The 20,213-nt window shown below is 38.5% G+C and overlaps 1 long non-coding RNA gene and 1 pseudogene across 5 annotated transcripts in view; one reads left to right on the top strand and one right to left on the bottom strand.

Annotated features, from left to right (window-relative positions):
• Positions 1-20,213, top strand: part of LOC112655985 (uncharacterized) — a 160,407-nt gene that overhangs the window by 51,482 nt on the left and 88,712 nt on the right. The window contains exon 1 of one of the 5 annotated variants that reach the window (XR_004808278.2): positions 14,823-15,193. The exons of the other annotated variants lie outside the window; for them this stretch is intronic. This is a non-coding gene — a long non-coding RNA (uncharacterized LOC112655985). Of the gene's footprint in view, positions 1-14,822; positions 15,194-20,213 lie in introns of those variants that run through there. 5 annotated transcript variants of the gene reach the window in all.
• Positions 9,902-10,715, bottom strand: LOC112655984 (E3 ubiquitin-protein ligase CHIP-like; annotated as a pseudogene).

Raw genomic sequence — 20,213 nt, 5'->3', positions numbered from 1 at the left:
AGCATCCTATGGTTGGCCATCACACGGGCCAGTGGTTGAACACCATGTTAATCACATGAGACCATTTCCTTGCTCTAGCTTCCACAAGCCCACATAACCCTTACTCCTACCCTGTAGGGCCAGTACATAGTTGTCTATGTTGTGTTAACATAGCTCATATGATTTGTACTTTCAACTATCAGTTATAATCTATAACTATTTAGTGTAGATGAATAAATATATCTGAGTGATTCCTAAGAATGTTTAGGAAGCTGGTCAATAATGGATGGCCTGACTGTTTTAGCTAATGACAACTATTTTTGGTATAAGCATTCAAATGTTATGCTTTGCTTGTATAGTCTTAATATTTTTTTAGGTAGTCTCAAAGTATGATTCTAGCGGAATTATAAAATATGGTTTTGTCACTAGGCTGCAGGGCAGGAAAATATTGGAATTCTAGCCACAAGTGACAGTGTTACTTAGTTCATGTCCTTGGTAAACATTATGATGGCTTAGTCATCTATTGACCTTTCAGTTAGGAAAATGGGCTACTGTGCTTTGAAGCTGTTCTACCGATTATCACATGCTATTTCTTTCATTTAATTGTCCATTTGATCAAGGATGTGGTTCCTTCCTACATTTAACTAAATGGCAAATTCATCTCCCTGAAATGAAGTTGGGTGGAGGGATGGGGGAGAAAAATCTAGTTTTCTTGGAAATAACTAGATATGGGCAATTTAAAAGCAGAATTGAGAATCAAGACCTCAAAAACTTTATATTGAGGAATCTTTTTTTTGTGTGTGGGCAAGACCAATAAATTTTGGATGTTTGCTGTATATTTTGTTCTGTGTTGCAAATTCAATATCAAACACAATGCTTCATTACTTTAAATCTGCCACTATTGTTTTGAAACCTTGCTGGAAAGGATCTACGCAGTGAAGGAATGAATGATCAGACAAATTGTTCAGTTCTAGGTTAAAAAGAAATCACCTTTTTTGACATTTTCATTGGATTAGGTCACTGTCATGTAGACAGAATTTGAAGGTCAGGTTTGTGAATTTGGGGTCCAAGACAAAGGAGTGCAGCATGGCACACATGTTTAGGTCATCCTTGTCATATTCTACCCTACCTGAAGTAATATGCTTTTCAAAATAGTGAAGAATTTAACTCATTATATTTCTAATTAGCTAATCTGGCTATAATGGATTTGTTGGTTTACTGATTACAAATGGAAGTAATTTGTAACATTTTGTTGATGGAAAATCTGCTAGCCTCTCCTACGGTGTGATATTTCCCTTTGCTTAAGTGAGATTTTAAAGATTTAAAATACCGTAATTGTAAAGGATATTCTTCAGGAAGATTAAGAATTCTTCAGTAAGAGAAAAGCAATTGGGAAGTATATGAATTAATGTACAAACTGACCAGATCACGTGAAGGTGAGTTTCTTCGTTGATAGAAGATACTTTTCTTTGCTCAATAATAAAAGCAAAGGGTTCCCCAGTATGTTTGAAACAATCTGCATCAGAGGAGTGGCCATTAAAAGTGCAGCTTCTCACACACCCCCATTCCCACTGTAAAGCCTGATCATCCTGGGGTTGGGCTGAGGAATCTGGGAATCTGCATTTTCATGAAGTTTCCCCAAGGGACCATTATGTCTACTAAAGTTAGAGAACCACGAGTTAACAGTAACTTCCAGCATCAGAGCTGGAGAGTAGTAGTTCAAACAAGGGGTGTTCCTTGTTGAAGGATAACCAGATGTTTGCTGAATTAGCAGTTTTCATCTATCTTTGTGTTTTTGCTTTTGCTTTTGCCTTTTAAAGTAACTTCTGGTTATTTCCAGAAGTGCTGAGAAGTATCTTCAAGCAGATGGGTTTCCCATGAGGTAGCTGCACTGTCATCTTTCCTCTTTTTCTCACTTACCTGTTATACTACCTACCCCATCTTTGGGAAGGACCTCCCTGGCACCCCCAGTCAAGGCAATTCCAGTGTCCAAGGTAAGGGGAAGTGTGTCTGGGACCCCGTTCTCAGACTACTGATTTCTGGGTGTAATCTCAAGTAGTCTTCAAGTTTCTGAGCCAAACTTAGAGCCTCATTCCTGTTAGTTCTGTGGGTTCAAAGTCCCATCGTCCACCTGAGCAGCTTACAACCTCTCCCTGCCAACCACAAGGGCCTTACAGCTGCCTGGAGGGCCCAGCTTGAAGAAGTAATTATTGCAGCCTCTCCATTTTATCCAACCCCCCCCACATTTTTACAAGTTCTAACCTTTACCCAAATGCCCCATCCCTACTTACAGATCAAAAAAGGCTCTTTTAAAAAATTTTTTTCTTACAAGACTGGAACCCTGTGTATGTTTTTTTATAACAAGTAGATTTTAATGAGTGCCTTAAAAAGAAAGTGAACAACAGGCAATTTTCTTACCTTGACATTAGGGTAATTTTTTCAATCACAAAGAACAAGCAGGGCTCCACATGATTTATTGTAAAAATAATATGGATTGTACAGCAGTAATATCACTCAACATTATCAGTCAAAAGAATAAATGTGCTACAAGGAAGGGAACTTGAATATGCAACTGAGAATAAGAGGAAGCTGCCAAAGGTCCTTCATATAAAATCTGTTAAATATTTACCAACTGGTCCCTCTCCCCACAAAATGAACCCTGATTTGTAGCATTTGCCAATTTCTGTTGTATAAATATTCCCATCATGGTTGATTTAAACTACTAACATGACTTCAATTGGCTTGCAAAATTTCTATATTTAATAATTGGCCCTTTCTAGCTGGTAGGAATACCAATGTGTTTGGAGAAAAAGATACAGAAGTGATGGAGGTAAATGCCCATTTATAACATTCCAGGTAAAGAGACAGTTGGTTTATTGGCTTCTCTCAAAGGCAATGGGGGTCAATGTGGGTGACTTCTCCAGGAAACCTGGTTAACACAGAGTTCTCAATGGGGCAGTACTGCCTCCTGGAGGATTTCTCTTCTGGGGAAATTTGTGGGAACAGTTTTTGTCACAATAAACTGGGACCATGATGATTGAATAGAGGCCAAAGACATTTGACATTTTGCAAAGATCAGATCCTTATGCAAAAAAAAAAAAAAAATTATCCTGAGTTTTGTAGATTTCTCATGTTTTACAAGATAATCTTCCAGGTTAAGGAAATGAAAACTTAAAATGATCTGAGCCAAGAAGTTAACTGTTCTAGGTAGTATTTTTGATGAGGCTTTGATATGTATAGTGGATTTTCTAGCAATACATATCTTATGTAAACTGAGGTATGTTTGTATTGCTCGGTCTAAAACTTTATCAGGAGCTATTTGACATTCAAGTTTGGGGTAGCACCAGTACTCGTGGGATCGGAGTCTAAGATAACATACCTGTATGGGGCGGGGGGATTTGTAACTGTTTCAGACACCCTGGTCCTATGTTGAATATAAACATGACACACATTTTTAGGAGTATATATATATGCAAGTATAGAAAATCATGAAATTATTTCAGGATGGAAAAAGAAGCATTATATCATACAGTAGAATTTATATGAGGATTATTACTGACCCCTTTCAGAATGTGCCTGAATTAAAGTCCAAACTTATCCTCCTGATGTCAACTCAAAGACCAGGTGGATCATGCAGCTTAACAGAGAGCAGGAAACTGTGCTCTGTTACAAGTTAAAGTGTGAAAGGTAACCAGAGTTTAGGTGGTCTAAGGTCTTAAATTTCTTGGAATGCTTTGGGACATAGAAATTTAGTATTAAAGCATATTTTGTGTCATAAGAAGGAGCTATGGTCACCACTTATCATAGGGTTACATTAAAAAACAAGATGAGAATAAAATGATTATGTACATGATTATATGATCATTATATAAAATTACTATAACATTAGGAACTGTATGAAAAAATTAAATTTGGTCATGTTAGGTTATATAACTTGTGTAAGTATGTGTATGAGTGCATAAATATATGTATGTGAATTCCTTGAGTATTTGTATCCTTAGCAGTAATAAAGTGGCTGACACAGAGTAGGAACTCAAGGAATGTTTCCTATGTTCATGCACATTAAGAATGAATAATTCTAGAATTGCTGAAAATATTTGGATGCAATAGAGAGTCTAACTAACTGATGCTCTACTGAACAGTGAATGCGACTGTAGGGCAATACTTGTCAAACTTTAATGTGCATGTTAAAATACAGACTATGACCTGGTAGGTCTGAGATGGGGCCAGAGGTTTGCATTTTTACAAAGTTCCTGGCTAATCCCATGTGGCTCCTCTTGGCCCACACTTTATTAGCAAAGCTCAGGGTTTACGAAGGAGCATCTTGGTTGCTCTGCACCTAAAGTCAGGGTTAGTGCTTCTAGGGAGAGAAAAATTATAGTAAATGATACTTCACATGATGTGCATATACTCTAGTTTATCTGTTGTGTTGTTAAGAATCATTTGAATTGTTTTCTCCTTATGGTTATTTGTGATCGCAAGGAAAACATTTGTGTAACTGTTCTACACATGTGCAAGAGTTTCTCTAGGTTGTACATATGCATGAGGACTTGCTGGGTTGTAGGATCAGTGAATGTTAATGTCAAATCATATTCCAAGGTGATTGTGCTAAATTCTCCTCCTGTCAACACTGCTGGAGTTGCCTTTGACTCCCATACTCCCAAACTTAATACTGTCAGACTTTGTTAGTTTCGCAAACTAAAGAATATAAAACAGTATCTTGTTATCTTAATTTACATCTCAATGACTACTCAGGAGGTGGAGAATCTTTCCACGTGTTTATAGGATTTCTATGGGATTGTCATATATTATAGAAACTGTTGTTTCAATTATATGTTATAAGTATCTTCTCTTTTTTGTCTTCCATACTTTTTCTGTACTTCTGGTGTACAGAAGTCTTAATTTTTATTTTGAGATCAATTTTTAAAGAGAATGCTTTAAAATGTTTAGCATTAGGAATTAAATTTGCTCTAGGTTTTTCACAGGTACTTTTATATTGTCAAGGACTCTCATTTCTTGGGGTAACATTTTTGTGGTCCTGAATGGATGTGATCAAATACATTTGCTGCATCTACTGAGATGAGTATGTGGCTCTTGTAGGTATAAGTCACCACGTTAAAAATTTTGTTATTTAAACTTCTCTCACTTCCCAGTATAAAATCAGCTTGGTTGTGTGTGTGTGTGTGTGTGTGTGTGTGTGTGTGTTTGATTTCATGACTCAATTTGGTTTTGCTAATACATCATTTAAGAATTTTGCTTTAAAGTTGCTGAGTGAGATTGTTCCAATCTCCTGATCTCCTGCCATGCTCTGTTCTGACTGCTTTGGGATCAATATTATACAAGCCTCAGGGTACACACTGAAGAGCAAATCTTTTTCTATTTTCCGAAGAGTTTATATGAAAGTAGAATAGTATGGAAAAGTCTTATAAAACCATTTGTGCCAAGTGATCGTCTTGCGGAAAGTTTTAAAACTACTCCTGAAAGTCTCTTTTTAATAAATTAGAACTCTTTGGGCTTCCTATTTCTCCTCGAACCTGTTTTGAAAATTATATCAATAAATCAGAAAATAGACGAGTTATTAGAAAATCTAGGTTCATTCATAATATTCTCTTCTCCTTTTAGTCTCAGAATGTATCTTCCCTTCTTTCATAGAATGGAATGTTTCTGCCTTCTTTATGTCAGTTGCTACCATTTTCACCAGAAGATGGTCTGTTTTATTAGTTTTCTTGAAGAGCCAATTTTTGGTTTTGTCAATTCTGTATTGCATATTTTTTATTCTGCATTATCTCATTTTCTTAAAATGTTTGGATCAATTCTGTTGTATGGTTTCTAACTTGTTAAGAGATCTGTCCTATCATTTCTGTTGTAGTCATTTAAAGTCTAATGTTCTTTGAAATACTATCTTGCTGAACCTTGCAAGTGTTAAAATGTGTTTTGATTGTTGGTTAGAAACACTTTTTCATTTCAATTGTTTCTATCAATTTAGAGGGGTCTCAGGTTTTCCAAACAGAGGAATTTTTAATTTAACTTTTTGTTTTTATTACCTTATGTTTCTTTGTGATCTAAATCCTTTGAAAGTTTTGACTTTGAACTAATATGTGACAATTAAAAATTCCACATATGCTTGAGAAAAATGTGTGTTCTCTTTGTGACCTTCTGGGGGAACTCATTCTGATAAGATTTTTATCTTTTATAGGTTTCCTATGTCTTTACTACTCTTTTTGTCTTCTTGACCCATCAGTTAAGAAAATGAATTATGAATTTACCCCCATCTCTCTACAGTTCTATAAGGTTTTCCTAACCCCTCCCCTTTTAAAAAAATAAAATTGGCTATAGGCATGATGTCTCTACTGGACTTTGAAGGCAAGGGAATAACTGATCACTACCTTATGTCCCAGGGTGGCAGCTGCTGAATGAATAAATGAACGAATGAATGAACGAATGGATGAATGAATGTTCTAGGAAGACTGAGCAGATTTATTAATCCGACTTTCTATACAAAAACGAAATACCATAGTCACCAGAGATAATCCCAAAGACTGTACAGGAATGGATTATGCCCGACAAAGCTTTCTATTAGCTATCGCTTCACAATAGCCAAAGATCTTGTAACATTAGTGAGGGAACTTCCATCAATTCATGTTTCCTATCATCATGGGTTAGGGTTTCAGAGAAAGCAGTGGGAGTTCTAGAATTTGGAGTCATGCCTGTTAGTTAAGTGAAAGGCATTTCACACATTTGCTTTTATCAGTTTATTCATGCTGATAGGTGCTTTTAGAAGGAATTCACAGCTCATGAAAGGCTCTGAATGAAAAGATCCAGGGAACAAAGTCTTCTGTTTATCTATAGAATGTGCCTTAGGATGGATATCAGGAGCCCCACAAACTTCTCTGTGCTTAAATGCATAAATGGAGAAAGAGTAATCAAGATGACTTTTTAATGGAACTTGAGTCCATTAGATTAAATCAGTATTTGGGTCCATACATAGCTTCAAGGCACATTTTTAATACTTAGGTTCATTTTATAGGAAAAGCTAATTATTTAAATCAATTGAGATATGTTTAAAATTTTCAGATGTATTCAAGTTTGATCCAGTTGAAAACCCTTGTAATTCTGAACACGGCTCTTCACAAGTTTCAAATCAGTAACATAACTGCTTGAGAAATGAAAGCTTGACCCCACATTTATCATCCTTAGCATGTGTGCATGAATAATCTTTCAGAACATTCAATATACTGATGCTTTTTCAGAACTTTACATGTTCACTGTTCAGTAGTCACTACCCTATTGATTGGCTATTAGATTCACTTCTTTCAACACCTATGAGTCCCCAGAGCTGTTCATTCTTCTTGCCTGGAAGGAAAAGTTATTTTAAACAGTAACATAAGTTACTCGGAATAGGTATTAAACTCATGCAAATTCTTTGAATGAAGCAGGAAATAGTAAAATGGAGCCGAGAACTGTTTCTCTGATAGTCCTCTCACTCTGGAAAAATACCCACCAGAGTCTCTAGAATTTTTTTCTGAATTTTCATAATGTACTAAAAAATACAAAGGGATGACTGATGTTGAGTTTGTGGAAAATGCTGTTTATCATCTATTCTAATCATATTCCTTTAGGAAGACTGAAATTTTCCATGGAGTCTAAATTTCTTTTGATGGAACATATACCAGTTTGGCTGCTACTTTATGAGCTATGAGTTTCTTATCTGAGATGGTAACTAATTATAATAAATGACAGGTTCCTAATTTTAACATCTTTTTAAACCTCTTAAATTGTTGTCTAAAAAGCAGAATAGAGTTAAGAAAGCCACCTCATTAGAGAAATAGAAACTGTATATATTTTAGAGGCATGGCTTTATTCTTGGATAAGTAATAATCAGATATTTAAGAACTGAGGGGCACCTGGGTGGCTCAGTTGGTTAAGCGGCTGACTCGATTTTTAACTCAGGTTGTGATCTCAGGGTTGTGAGATTGAGCCCCACGTCGGGCTCCATACTGACTGTGGCACCTGCTTGAGATTGTCTCTCCCTCTGCCCCTCCCCTCCACACCCTCACACTCTCCCTGCTCCTGCATATACATTCTGTTTCTCAAAAACAAAAACAAAAACAAACCCCAAAACCAAATACCTAAAATATTTTAGTCAGAATATCCACTATATGTAATAGTTATTTAAAATATATCCTAAAGTATTGGGACACCTGGGTGGCTCAGTGGTTGAGCGTCTGCCTTCAGCTCAGGCCGCGGCCCTGGGGTCCTGGGATTGAGTCCCACATCAGGCTCCCTGCCTGTGTCTCTGCCTCTCTCTGTGTCTCTCATGAATAAATAAATAAGCAAAATCTTAAAAAAATATATATATATATTCTAAAATACTGTAAAAAATAAAATAGTGTAGAATTATGAACACTTCCTAAAAAGTGTTAGGCAAATTTGAAGTTAATTCCACAATAAATCTACATAATACTAGGCTGATTATTTATATTCCTTTTTTTCCTTAGTAGCATCCATTGCTTTTTCATGTGTTCTTTTCCTTATCAAGCAAAAGGTTTTGAAAATTCTGGATATTCAAATTGATTATAAAATTTAACCAAAAATAAGCTTTATTTCACTTAACCTTTAATCTCATTAAAGATTATATTTTGTTTTATGGCGAGGATATATAGATACTTACAATCTAAACAAAAAAATCTACCTGAAGTGACAAAGAATCTATCAAGTTTTGATCTACAAACTTCTGTATGCTTTAAGTTTTCTTCCAGTTTCCATCTGTAGGAATAGTCCTCTTAATTACAATCCCTCCACTTACTTGAATTAAAACAATCACTGGGGGTGGGGGGGCCCTGAGGGGTTCAATCAGTTAAGCATGGGCATTCAGCTCAGGTCATGATCTCAGGGTCTTGGGATAGAGCCCCAAGTCTGGCTCCTTGCTCCATGGGGAGCCTGCTTCTCCTTCTCCCTGTGCCTGGCCCCTCACTCATGTGCATGTTCTCTCTTTCTATCTCAAATAAAATCTTAAAAAAAACCCAAAACCTCAAGCTTTACATTTTTTTGTGAACTTGCACTTTAATTTATTATTGAGGTAGTAATTGACATATTAGTTTCAGGTGTACAACATGATATATTTTCATGATCATATATCATGACATGATTAACATAAGCTTTGTTAACATCTATCACTCACTATACATAATTACAAAATTTCTTTCTTATGATGAGAACTTAATATTTCTTAATACATTTCAGATTGGGGTTAAAATTTTTTTCTACTTTAATATATATTTCCTTTAAGTAGCCTTCCATTTAAGTAGACCATAACTTGATACAGCTTTAACCATATTCTCATGTGGTAAAACTCTTCCACTTCATTTCTCATTTTTGTTAATATTGAGCTACTAAACCATCTCTAGAGATTCCTAGTGATCATTACTAATTGTCCCTTCATTTTGGATGTGCTGGAGGTAGATTAGGTTGGGTGACAAAGAACTGTAAGTGCCCTGAGGGCAAGGCCCATAACTCTCCTGATCAGAAAACGAACATAGGAGCACAGTGTCCAGCATACAGTAAGTACTCAAGGATGAATCAACACAACCATGAAGGTAATAGCCAGTAGTCCTTACCTGTTTCTGTATATATTTGACTTGTTAATGCTTGCTTTTTATACATAGATTATATATATATAGTGCTCACAAGTTTTATTACAGGATGGTAGTGATAGCAGCCCATTTTCATCTGCTGTTTCTGTCCCAGAAGAGATGGGGCTCATGGTCCAGCAGCAGAACTGATGAGGGCGGTGAGGTCTGGGACACGGGGGCAGGGATTTAGGGATACAAACTATGTATAGGGACTGGGAGTTACCACACCAAGACCCTCCTGGGCCAGGGTACTGGGCAAGGCAGGCAGCCCTCCCCCTCCCCCGGCCTTACTAATCTTCCATCCAGCAGTTCTTAGAGATGAACACATCACCAACCTCTTTCATGCTAGGTTGGGGATGAGCTGTTCCTGGATCAGGGGGCTCCAGGTGACAGGGTCAATGTGACCCACACACTGCAGGTGATCCTCAATGTCCCTGTGGTCCTAGGTAATGCCACTGGGCATGATGCATGGCTCCTGCATGAACTCAAAGCTGATCTTGCCACACAGGTGGTTAGAAATGTCTCACTTCTTTCTCTCTTATCCACCTGGGAGAAAAGGTCATTCAGGTCTACTAAGTACTTGTCATGATTGGCCTCGATGCAGGCCTGCTGGGTGCAGATGTAGCCATCATCCTTATCATCCTCAAGGTTCTGCTGGCATTCTAGCTTGCTCTCCCACTTGGCCACAATGAACGGATCGAGGTAGAAGGGCAGCTCATTCTCCTGGTGGATGCACCACTCTTTAATGCTGTTCCAACGCTGCTTCTTGGTAATGTGCAGAACACTAGGGATATCCTCCCCAAAGCTGAGCCACTCACTGCTCCTTGGCCAGACTGTAGGCTCCCTGCGGATTGGGGATGGTCTCATCATAGCTCTCCATCTCTAGCTGGCGTTATCCCAGGAACAAGTGTGACTTCACAGACTCTTCGTTCAGCTCCGAAACGGCTGGCCATCTGCCAGGGCCTGCTCGTGCTGCTGCATCTCCAGGTAGCACAGTGCCTGCTGGGTGTAGTATGCTGCCACCAGAGGCTTCCAGCTGAGGGTACAGCTGGAGCAGGCCACCATCTCTGGGTACTTGTGGTGCACCAAGAACTGGTTGCCCTCCTCTTGTGCTTCTGCATGCTCAAGCTCTTTTGGGAGCTTCTACTCTCCTCCTTACCCTTCATGGTGGTGCACAACACAGCCTAGGGGCAGCTCCCAGGCTCCACATTCAGCCTGCCCTGCATGCATGATCAGCTTGGCTAGGTCCAGTGATCTGCCCCGTGTGTGTGTGGGTGTGTGTGTGATCTGCCTATATATATAAAATAAGTTTTTTAAAAATTTATTTATTCATGAGAGACACAGAGAGAGAGAGAGAGAGAGAGAGAGAGAGAGAGAGAGAGAGAGGCATAGTCACAGGCAGAGGGAGAAGCAGGCTCCATGCAGGGAGCCGATGATGCAGGACTCCATCCCAGGTCTCCAGAATCATGCCCTGGGCCGAAGGCAGCGCTAAACCGCTGAGCCACGTGGGCTGCCCTATATATAATAAGTTTTAAACAAGAAAGCCAGAGTAAATAGACAAACAGAAGAGATTATATCTCAAGGAGGGACAAGAATTTTGATTCCTACTTCTAATAGGAAAATGAAGCCACAGATTAGATCAATGCCTTATTCAGGGTCAGTTGGGGCAGAGCAAGGAGCTGATGGGGGAGTAACTGATGGATAAATAGATTTGTCTGTCCTTCCTGTATTTTTCTCCCAGCGGCACACCTTCCACATGCCTTTCTCTTCATGACCCCCCTAAACCCATAAGGTAACAAGCCTCCTTTTGAGAACTTAGTTTCTGCTGTTGCCTTGAATTTTTACAGACCTCAAAGCCAACACTGCTTAAATGCAGATGTATCGAACGGGGTCTCTTAGGTATAGTGTCGGGGATGGCAGGGCCGCATAGAGGGTAGGTGATTCATGCATCCGGCAGGCTAGCCTCTGGACAGTCTGCCAAGCTCTTCGAGGGCTTCCAGTACCTCCGCCGCAGCATGGAGTTGGCCGAGCTGCTGGATCTGAAGGGCCAGCAGCATGAGACTCTTGGTGACTTGGTGATAACAAGAGTGGGTTGATAACCCTTTTTGAAACTGGTCTGCAGCTCTTTGGTTATGCAGCGAACTCTGGGATCTTAGCAAATCACTGAGAGAAATCCTGTGAGTAAAGAGGATGGATTTTCCTGTCAGTGAGTTCAAATGGGGCATTAGAGTCAAGTATAAATTACTGTTCTTTCGTTTCTTTCCTTTTTTTTAAAAAAAAAAAACCAGCTATTTTAAAAACAATATTTTTTAAAAAGATTTTATTCATTTATTCATGAGAGACACACACACAGAGAGAGGCAGAGAAGCAGGCTCCCTGCAGAGGAGCCCAATGCGGGACTCCTGTTTCGTTTGTAGTGGGGGGATGAGTTATTGCTAATTTTATGTTCTTCATGTATTTTCTTACGCGGCACGTCTCCTGCAAAAAGCCTTACTCTGTTTCTGTTTTAGGACCTCCATATCTGCTCTATTAATTGTTATGGTTCCTGAGTCACTAAAGCTTCTTTAGAATCAGACAAAGTCAGGATCTATTGGCATATTTACAAAACTATTCAAACTAAGTTTTCTCTCCCTAATGAAATATTTAGATTGTGATGGTGCTAAATGTATTCTCTTGCTTGGTGCAGACATGAAATATAGCATATTCTTAAAGGGCAGACCTTTGCTAAGTTGACCTTCTCCAAGAGAATCCGTTGATTTTGTTAAGTGGGGTGTGCTTGTTCCAAGTACCTATTTTTTAAATGAGATTTTTAAAGTTTATTTATAATCTCTACACCCACGGTGAGGCTCAAACTCACCACCCCAAGATCAAAAGTTGCATGTTGCATGAACTGAGCCAGCCAGGCACCCCTCCATGTAACTATTCTTTATATATATAAAGAAAAGCTTTATATAATTGGGCACTTTGGAAGACAACAAAAAAGCTCAGTTGACAATGGATCCATCCTCTGGGATGGGAATTGTGCAAGCTCTAGGATCTATGTCCTTAAGCCTAACCACATAGTCAGCTGAGTGCAGCTATAGTCCTATGGCGGAGCCCACCTGTCCTCCTCCGGGTTGCTGAGCCCTTGGTCTGTTGTGGTTCAGAACTAGCTCTCCCTTTTAGATGATCTTCTATTTGGGGTCTGCTCCATCATTCAAAACTGCCTACTCTTCTCACCATCAAGGCGTTTTGTGATTTCAAAAGTGTTCTCTCGGTTCATCAGAGTTCAATGATTTGTACAGTCATCATTAACTTTAAAGTAAATTGCTTGCCTCCAGGAGGCTCAGACTAATAATAATTCCTGCTCTGGGCACACTGTCCTCTGTCATTCCAGTGATAGGAGGGGTAGCAAAGGGGAGAGCGTAATCCAGGTTGAGTTCAACAATATGAGGATTCCTTCCTCAGAAAGAAATCGTCTACAGTAACACGTCCTGTATATCCTTGCAAAGTAACCCGTCTGGCATTTACCCACTTTCTTTCCCTTTATTTATTCTTACCAGCATAATTTTCAACTTCCAGGGTTCTTTAGGACTAAAATGACAACATATCAAAAAATCAACTAGTTAGAAAACAGTAAAAGCAATAAATCAAATTGTGTATGGGGTTACCGTGAGAACATCGATTTACTGCTGTTTGTCCATGATGCTCTACAAGCAACAATGTAAGTCCACCCGATCAAGGTTTCCACACTTGGCAATTGTCACTCTTACCACTCTTTAAGACAAATAATACTCATTCTTTTTTCTCTTAGGCTTCTAACAGCTCTCATCTGACTGCTACATCAGTCAGAATGTCACAAACTCCCTTTGCAGATGTAATCATTTGCAACTACGCAACTACTTTTTCATGGACAAGTAATTAGGGACTTGATTCTAAGGAATAAAGTCCATGATGGTTTTCAACCCTAGGCACCATCTAACGTGGGCCAGAAAACAGTTGTTTATGTTCACTCCGATTTCCCTCCAGGACGAAAACGCCAGAACGAGGAAGAATGTTCTAATTTCATCACACCCAGGGAATAAAACTTCTAGCCGGGAGTGGTGGGAGAAAAAGAGTATGGTATGTAAGCCTAAAAGCTTCCTATGTACATGACCCCACGATTCAGTAGAACCAGAGAGCAGTTGCTCTGGGAAATTGCTTGACTTGTGGTTCCTATCCACCAGCTGGTCTCACTTAGGCTTTGTATAGGTGGCTTGGGATCTCGATCAGTAGGGATACTATTTGTTTGCAGCTTCAAATCTCTATTGTCTGAAGTGCTTAACAGTTTATAGGTTATTTCAACTGCTCTTCATTTTCTAGAAAAAGTTCTGTGGTTTTCCCTCACTGCTCATTGCCATATACATACACAGGATCATCCTTGTTGCCTAGATGATGTTTGTGTCCAGATGTAGAATGGACACATTTAAATGTCCATTTATGTCTTAGAAGAAATCAGGTTATTTTCATTCTTTTCTTAACAGTATGTTCCACTGAAGACACTGAATACTGAACTCCTAAAGAATGGGCTTTTCTTCTTTGTAGTTGGATTGTGTTGCATTTTTTTTTTCCAGAGATGTTTGTATGTTTGAATGTGTTCATTCAAAATCTTATCAAAATCTTTCTAAGAGCTACCAAATTAATCAACTTATAAATGTCTTTTTGCAATACATAAAGACAATCTCTAACTAATGGCTATATTTTGAAACTTCAGGGAAGTCCTTTAAAAAAGGTGTTCCTCTAGAAGTTATGTACATGGTGGCCATGGTCATAAACCATGTCTCTAATTCTAAAGGTCCTTGGGATGTTCCTGAATTGTCTTAATAGTACCTTTGGGTAGCATCAGCTATAACAAGGCTTTTGAGGGAAGATCATTTGGGGTTCCAGTGTAAGGCCCCCAGAATGCCTCCATCCAAGCTGCACTCATGCCATGGGTTCAAGAGCCCCCGTTTCTCTTTCTTTCTCTAGGTGGGGACAGAGAAGGGATCTACAATCCAGAAATCACTTGTGCTAGTTTTAAAGGATATGCTTCAGCATGATGGGGTTGGGAGGTGGGGTGAGGCTCCCAAGAGGCCCTAGGACAAGGAAGAGGGAAGAGAAAGTCCTAACATGGGCATTTGTAAACTTGCAAAGCAAAGGGATTTAACTTCTTGGTTTTCTTGGTCAGCATTCTAACGACTCCATTTCCTCCCTCTCCTTCTTCTCTCCTCATGAGTGATCACAGTGCACTGATGTGTTGGGAGATAACTCTCCATGGGCTTCTTGGTCTGGGTGTCCTTTGAGCAAGGCGCTGACTGCCTGTTGTCATGGACTATCTTGTGAAGGGGGAACACCGAGATAGAGCCACATCTCCCTGCAGAGCAAAGGGTAGGCATGCTTACTGCCCAGTATGCTAATGTCTCCCCTGGAGTACTTACAACTTCGTGTGGGAGATTCTGGTTCCTTTCCTGTTAACCCAGCCCACTCATCAGGTGAACATCACCTGGCCCTCTTGACACCTCCTGTGGGTGCTAGGGCTTAGTGAACCAGCATCAGTGGTGATCCTCTGGCTACAGCAATTGCAAGTAAGTACCAGGCTGTCCTTCTCTGACTCAGGAATCCTGCGTCTTTTGTCAGTATCCATGAAATTGTCACAGACTATCTTTAAAAGTAGGGTGAAAGCTTAGACCTTTTGTAATTTTCAACCTGTTTCCTTGGGAGTTGTGTAGACTGAGATGGTCATGGATGAAGCACAGGGATATAGATGGGAAGGACACGGTTGGGGAGGGCTTCTCTCCTGGATGTCTTACAGCAGAACTTGCTCTGGGCTACTATGGAGGAACATGGGAAATGGGGACAGGGACAGAGAGCAGGGAGTAGGTTATAGGGTATGTCTGAGAAGGAGGATGGGAAGGACAAGTAGAAGACTAGGAAATCCAAAGTGGCTGCAGAAGGCATAGGATGGTTGGCCAACCTGACTCTAAATTGCCCATGTGGTTGATCCACTTGCTTAAGTCTCTTCTGGTAAGATCTTTTATTTCTAAAGGGTACTAATATACTCTTTACTAATAATCTTCAACTGCATATCATGTGTAGAAACCGAATAAGTGACACCATTTAGAGTAGGAGGAATATTTGGGAAATAATTGGAACATTTAAAAAAATATATTAGCTTTGGACTCTGTGGTGCCTTAATTGTAACATGCCTCATAGTTCTAAATATTTTTTTCCTTGAAACTGGTTGTAGGTGCCCAGGGTTAGAGCAAGTCTTAGGTCAAAGTTCACATTTAGATAACAACAAATTCATGGGAGCGTACTCTTATAGGTTTTCTCAAGTTCAGGAACATTACTTTTTTCCAAATATGACAATCTGTGTATTGTTCCCCTCGGCTCCATAAGCCAGGGAGAAGGATTTTCTTTTTGTTTATATCCAAGAAGGAAATTCTAAACTTCTCCTTTCTTCTTCCCTATATATAAATATATTTCTTGATTCTAATATTTGTGTAAAGAAAGCAAAGAGGCTGATTCGGAAGTAGGCATAATCCATGTATTTAAAAACATTCAGAATGTTTCCGTCTCTCCTTTAAACCAGAAAATGTCACAGTTTTATACCAGGTGCCTAAATCAAGAATAAAAGATGTGGACAAGTCCTAGGGTTATGGATGGCTAACATGAGCATAGCTTTGGTGCAAATAATGTGCTTCCCCCCCGCTCCCCCACTTCAGGTAGAGTGACCAGCTCCATTTACTCCTTTTCTTTACTTTGTTTTTAAATTCTCCCAAGTTTTGAGTTTTTACCTCCCTACCGGTCTTGGAGTGTGATGACAAATAGAAGCTCTGTTTAACTCTGTGGTTTTGTGTTCGGCCGGCAGTTCCTGAAGAATCCTGTCACCTCTGTCAGCATGGAATTTTTGTTTCCAATTATAATGATTCTCCAAATAATTTGAAAGAACAATAATTAGATCTGGGTTTATTTTTTACTTGCTGTGTGTGGTCTTCTCCTGTAGTCTTCTAATTTAATCAAGTTAAGTTATTTCTAAGCTCCTAATTTGTACTTTTTTTGTACTATAATGCTGACATTTTATTGACCTAATTTTGTAACTTTTGCCATCCCAAGCTTATCTTATTTTGGACTTTGTTTCTTTTTGTCCTGTCATTTTCTCTGCACAGCTGGTCCTGTCTCCAGACCACCCATCTGGTTTTAAGGTTTCAGATTTTCAGTTCCATAACACAGTCTAAGAAAGAAGGAATGAACATTTAATTGATAGGGCAGACAATATTAAGCTTGCCTCATTAATTAATCAATTCAAATATACTTCAATGAACCTTTGGGTGACCTCCCATGTGCTCCCAGCCTCAGTTGATGTTTGATTATTTTACACCTGTCAGCAGGAGTCAGTACAGGAAGAATTTCTAGTCTATCGGCTGGTCGGGTCCAATTTGTGGAAAAATCTGTCTCAAGTCAGCGTGGCTGCAAAGCAATAGTGGGCACATAATAACCTATACATTTGGGTGTAGATGGAATTACCTGTGATCCTGCATGGATTGAAGGATGTCCATTTAGACTTTCAGGTCGTGCTATTCCAGAATCATGTACTGGGAGATATGGAAACATTAACGCATCATGTTCTGCATTTGTCCAGTAGGCCCTGTAATATCTGTTTTGCTTACTGGGAGGCTATCAACAAATTCAAATAAGGAATAATGTAAGCAAGGCTTCCAATTTGTAGATTCCAAAAAAAAAAAAAAAAAAAGCATGAAAACAGTATTAACAGCTTTGAGATTAAATGGTGAATTGGTATGGTGTGTGAATTTTAAAGTATAAAATTTAGTGGTTTCATAGCACGCTTATGAATATGAGTGATCATCGCCACAATCTCATTTTAATCTCATTTAATCTCACTACCGAAAAGAAACCCTTTATCCATTATCAGTTACTGTCCATTCCCTGGCCTCGATAGTTGGGAAGCTACTAATCTTATTTCAGTCTCTATGGATTTGCCTGTTTCAGGTATTTCACACAAATGGAATCCTACAACACGTGGTCTTTCAAGACTAGTTGCTTTCACTTAGCATAATGTTTTTAAGGTTCATTCACATGGAGTATTTTTATTGCTGTGTGGTATAAATTGTCATGGATAATATGCCACAAGTTGTTTATCTCTTCATCTACTACTGAAGGACATTTGGATTGCTTCTAGTTGTTTGCTATTACACTAGAACATTAATGGACATATCTTATATGGATGGACATGTCCATTTTTCTTAAGTATATGGGAATTAAATGGCTAGTTACACAGTGGTGTACACTTACCTATTTAACAAATTACCATCCTGTCCTATCCATGGATCTTATTCATACTTCAGGAGAGAAAATCATGCAGGGCCTTACACCAGGGGGCAGGACTCTTAAGGATCATCTTGGAATGCAGACACAGTCAAGATAGTCTCTTTTAAATATTTTGGATCCTACTTGTTTAAATTTTGTTTAGAATTTAAGTATCTATGCTCTTGAGGTATGTTGGTCTATCATCATCCTGTAATGTTTTTATTACTGTGATTAATGTTTCTGTTACTGTGGTTATCTAGACTCGAATTATTTGGGGAAGTACTAATTCCCTCTTCAATTTTCTTAAACATTCTCTATAAAAGTAAAATTATTTCCTTAAACCTTTGATAGAATTCAGTACTTGGATCTGGAATTTTCTTTGGGAGCAGACACTTAATGACACATCTAATTTCTTTAATAAGTATGGATGGAATCCTTCAGTTTTATTTGTAAATAAAACTGGGGGAGAGGAGGCAGAGAATGAGTGAGCATGTGCATGAGCATGCTTTGGTAGTTTTCAAGGAATTTGGCCATTCCATCTAGTTTGTTGAATTCATTGGCATACATTTGTACATAATATTCCCTTGTTATTGGACTAATATATGTGGAACTTTTAGGGATGTCCTTTCTCTTCTATATTGATATTGGTGTTTTATGTCCTTTTTTCCCTGATCAGTTTGATTAGTAGTTTGCCAACTTGATTTTGCTCAAAGAAATAACTTATAGTTTTATTGATTTATCGTATTGGTTTTATTTTATATTTTACTAATTTCCACTCTGATCTTTTTACCCACTGTTTTTTTTTTCTTTTGCTCTTCTAGTTTTAAGATGAAGACTTAGCTTCTTGATTTGAGACTTCTCCTTTTCTTAAATTCTTATCCAAATTTTTCCCACAGCAAGTTTGTTGAATCTCACAAATTTAGATTTTCACTCTGATATGTCTATATTCTCCTTCAGTTTGAAATATTTGCTAATTTTGATTTTGATTATCTTTCAATCATGGATTAATAATAAGTGTTAGTTTCCAAATATTTAGAGATTCTCAAAATTTTTAAATTTAATTCCATTGTTCTCAGAAAATATCTCCTATAACTTAAATCTTAAACTCATTCAGACATATTTTGAGATAAAGAGAGAACGTTCTTGGGCATGCACGAGTGTGGAGAGGGGGTAGAGGGTGTGAGAGAATCTTAAGCAGGTTCCACACCCAGTGAGGAACCTGATGTGGGGCTCGATCTCATGACCCCAGCTGAAATTAAGAGTCCCATGCCCAACTGACTGAGCCACCCAGGGGGCCCTAGATATGTTTTATAGTTCAGAAAGTGGTCTATCTTGGTAAATGTTCTGTGGACACTTGAAAAGAATGTGTATTCTGTTGTGAGGAGCAGTGTTCTACAAATGTCAATTAGATTGAGTTGATGGAAAATGTTATGTAAATACTGTTCTTTGTGTATTCTTGTTCCATCCTTTTTTGAGGAGGTATTAAAATCACTATAATTGGGAATTTATTATTGCACTTCTAGGAGTTTTGGCTTTATGCATTTTGAAGTTCTATTGTGTATATAGACTTTTAGGACGTGACTATGATGTGTCTTGGTGATGTTTTCTCCATGTTTCTTTGCTTAGGATTTGTTGAGTTTCTTGGATTGTAGGTTGATAGTTTTCATCAAATTTAGGAAAGTTATAGGCATTATTTGTTCACATATTTTTTTGTCTTTGACTTCTCCGAATCTTCTTTCCTTTAGGGACTGCAAATACAAATATTAAACCATCTGAAGTTGCTCCACAGCCCAATGATGCTATGTTGTTATTGTGTTCTCTTTTATCTGCTTTCATTTTGGATACTTTTTATTGCTATTTATTTAAGTGCACAAAACTTTTCTTCTATAATATTCAATCAGCTATTAATTATATCTAGTGTTTTGGGTATTTTTCATTTTTTCAATCTTGGGTATTGTCATTTATATTCTCTAGAAGTTTGAGCTGGATCTTTAAAAAATGCTTCTCATGGCTCTACTTCACTTTTATTTTTTATTTTTATTTTTAAAAATATTTTATTTATTTATTCATGAGAGATACAAACAGAGAGAGAGAGAGGGTCAGAGACATAGACAGAGGGAGAAGTAGGCTCCATGCAGGGAGACCAACATGGGACTCGATCCTGGGTCTCCAGGTCACACCCTGGGCTGAAGGCCACGTTAAACCGCTGAGCCACCCGGGCTACCCTCTACTTCACTGTTAAATATGTGGAATATATTAGTAATCTCTTTTAATGGC

This window comes from Canis lupus, chromosome 22 (assembly GCF_003254725.2).
Source record: "Canis lupus dingo isolate Sandy chromosome 22, ASM325472v2, whole genome shotgun sequence".
Taxonomy (NCBI): domain Eukaryota; kingdom Metazoa; phylum Chordata; class Mammalia; order Carnivora; family Canidae; genus Canis; species Canis lupus.
Note: the sequence above shows the minus strand (reverse complement) of the source record. Positions and strands in the feature narration are given on the sequence as shown.